The sequence below is a fragment of the Triticum urartu genome, chromosome 7 (genome assembly GCF_003073215.2).
Source record: "Triticum urartu cultivar G1812 chromosome 7, Tu2.1, whole genome shotgun sequence".
Taxonomy (NCBI): Eukaryota; Viridiplantae; Streptophyta; class Magnoliopsida; order Poales; family Poaceae; genus Triticum; species Triticum urartu.
The window spans coordinates 8,165,989-8,169,142 of record NC_053028.1 but is presented as its reverse complement, the minus strand read 5'-3'; the positions used below and the strand labels follow the sequence as shown (position 1 = coordinate 8,169,142).

The following is a 3,154-nucleotide window of genomic DNA, read 5'->3' as shown; positions in this document are numbered from 1 at the left end:
ATCAATATTGCACCACTATATGTCTTTTTTTTCAAATTTAAATCCTGTTCAAGTTTATACTGCTTTTCTTACTACTCCTAATAAATGATCAGAACAAGGAAGCTTGCAGTTCTGTAGGGGAAGACCGATCCTTGACGAGCATTTCTAGCGTGACACAGATAAATAACATTGGATGGAGCGGCTCGACGACCTCCTCATGTACGCTGCCGGACGCTGGCTGCATCCGATGACACCGGGAGCAAGGTAGTGGTGTCGTGTAAGTTCATTTTAGATGCTAAGGACTATTATGCACAACTTAGTACTATTCTCTTGAAAGATAAACTACTTTGCCTGACATGCATACTTGCGATTATGTAGACTTAACATGTTTTTACACAGGTGCAGATTACGAACGCTAATTATTTGCACATATAGTACGGTTGCACATGTCTTTTTTTTTGTCCTGATAAGTTATAAAAAATATAACTATTAAAGTATCTTTAATACACATAAATTTTTATAGTAAAAAATAATGTGGATGTTTCCTGCACGACAAAGATCTCATATAAACAAATGATTATGTATGTGATATACATATGTGTAGCAAGGATAGAAAGTACAATAAACTTTCAAGCACATTAATCTGAAAAGAAATCCTCTTATGATTTTCTTTGCACAAATATGATAGTGAAATACGATTAATCTATCACACAACTCCAATTCAATCATGAAAGATTTTCTTTAAGAATTTATTGGTTAATATAAGAATATAAAATACAAATAACCTATGGTGCTTAGCGTAATCAAGAATTGCAGAAATCAAACTTTGATATATTATTTGCTACAGTGTTACATACTACTTCTCCAAATAATTCCTTTTAGTCTGCATATAAGATTTGCCTGAAGTCAAACTTCATAAAGTTTGAGCATATTTATATTGAAAAATATTAACATGTACAATACTAAAGTCACAGAGTATAAAAATTAAGATTCATGCCGCATTTAATGTTATTGATTGCACATTGAGAATATTGATATTTTTTCTGTAAGTTGGTCAAACTTTACGTTGTTTTACTTCAAATAAATCTTATATACAGAGTAAAATATCTGGCGGGAGTATTTAATATTAGAAGTGCTAGCCCGTGCTGATGCACGGGTTGATGACTAGTAGATTATTAACTATCAAAGTCATATGGCCCTAGCAAGACATTGTTCAGGCCGCCCAGCTTGATCAACTCCTCGTTATCGTTGATAACTGTCTGGCTTTCCATGGGAAGCTCATGCCGGCAGTCGCTGACATGGTCAGTCGCCTTCTCCACACACTCGGGCAGTTCAAAGAACCACGGGCCGTCGGCGTCGCCCATGGAGACACGGAAGTCCCTGAGCATGGCGTCGCAGAGGCCGAGGGTACCGATAGCAGCATCGTAATCCACCTGGCAATACCTGAGGCCGAGCGCCTCCTCCGTACCTTTCTTGGCTTTCTGGAGTGCTTCCTTCACCTTGCCACCGGCAGCCGCCACGTGGATCTTGAGGATGTCAACGGCGACGAGCGACAGGTCGCGGAGGTCCTTGGACTCAGAGCTCCTTTTGTCGGACCGGAGAGTCTGCACGCAGAATTCCTGGGTGACGTTCAGGTGCTTGTTGCGGCAGCTGCTCGAAGCGTTCTTGCAGGTTTCTACCACGAGGTCTACCACCTTGACCTTGTCGTTGCGCCGCCGGCATGTGCGCGGATGCACACAAAAAGGAGCATGATTGCAACCAAGAAGGCAGCGGTCGCCCGTGTGGTTGCCATTGCTGCAAGGATAGCTGCAATTGTATTGTAGGCTTTGTAGCTGAGAGAGAGGTCAAGATGAATTGATAGTCAGATTTTGTAGTGCAAAGATGGAGGTGGTGTACGGTTCTTGTGACATCTATATAGTGCAGCAGCAGGTTCATAAATCCAATGCAGCTTAGTCACGGATATCCAAATAATTAGTATTTCAGACACTATATGCACAGATATGTGTTGGAAAAATGAGCAAATTACTACGAGATTTAATCCGAATAAATAGGAAATAGATCATGACAGCAATAGCAGAGATTAAACTAATCATACGAACTAGCATACTAGATGAACAGATCACATATAGGGCACATACTAGAAACATGAGTTCTACCACGATCTCGAACAAGAAGGATAGAATAACATACGGTGCCGCGGGTGCAGCACCGACGGCGTTGACGTTGTCGCCCATGTCGTTGAGGATGAGGTTGCCGAGGTCAAGGAAGAAGTCGTCGTTCGCGAAGTCGTCGCTGCCAGCAGTCGCGCGAGTGCGCTCCCCAAAAACCTGATCGCCCCTCTCCCATACAGAATCACGGGAGGCGGGGTTCTAGAGGCCTGCTGTCCCTTCTCCCGGTGCACGCCGAAAGGAGGGATCACTAGTAGAAAAAGGGTCAAACGTGAAGCACATTAGTGCCGGTTTGAATTAGAGCCGGCACTAATGTGTACATTAGTGCCGGTTCGTGGCGGCGATCAATAGTACCGGTTCGTGGCGAACCTTTAGTACCGGTTCATGCCACGAACCGGTACTAAAGAGGCTGCATCAGCCTGCGGTTAGGCTATGGCCCCACCATCACCATTTAGTGCCGGTTCTTACCACGAACCGGTACTAATGAGGTTATGGCAAGCTGTTTTTAGTCCCACCTCGCCAAGAGAGAGGCAGTATGAGCGGTTTATAAGCCGTGAGTGCACAGACAATGACGAAGAGTTGCAATGCTCACCTACATGTTGATTAGCTTCAAGCCTACGGAATAGCATAGATTGCACTGAGCTATGTGCAGTGCAGTCTACACTATTCCGAATGGCTTGAAGCAAATTAACCAGCATTGCACCTCTTTTTTATTTTTAATAACTTATTTAAACTCCGGACTTCTTTTGTGTTCAGTATGCAGCATTTAAAGCGATATCATCAATTTCCAACATGTTCTAACATCATTTATTGTTTTTCGGTCATTTACCTAATTGTTTAGAGAGCTAAATGACCGTGAAATTGAAAATCACTACAAAATGAATCCTGAAAATGTTGAAACTTGGCATGGTATCATCATATCACCCACATAGCATGCGCGAAAGAGTAGAGGGTCACGGCAAAAACTGGACGCACTTCGTGTACAAACTGGACAAACTCTTTCCGAG

At 42.8% G+C, this 3,154-nt stretch overlaps 1 pseudogene; it reads right to left on the bottom strand.

The window, feature by feature from the left end:
• Window positions 1-1,154: 1,154 nt before the first annotated feature.
• LOC125525480 lies at window positions 1,155-1,771 on the bottom strand (annotated as a pseudogene).
• Between the last annotated feature and the right edge of the window lie 1,383 nt (window positions 1,772-3,154).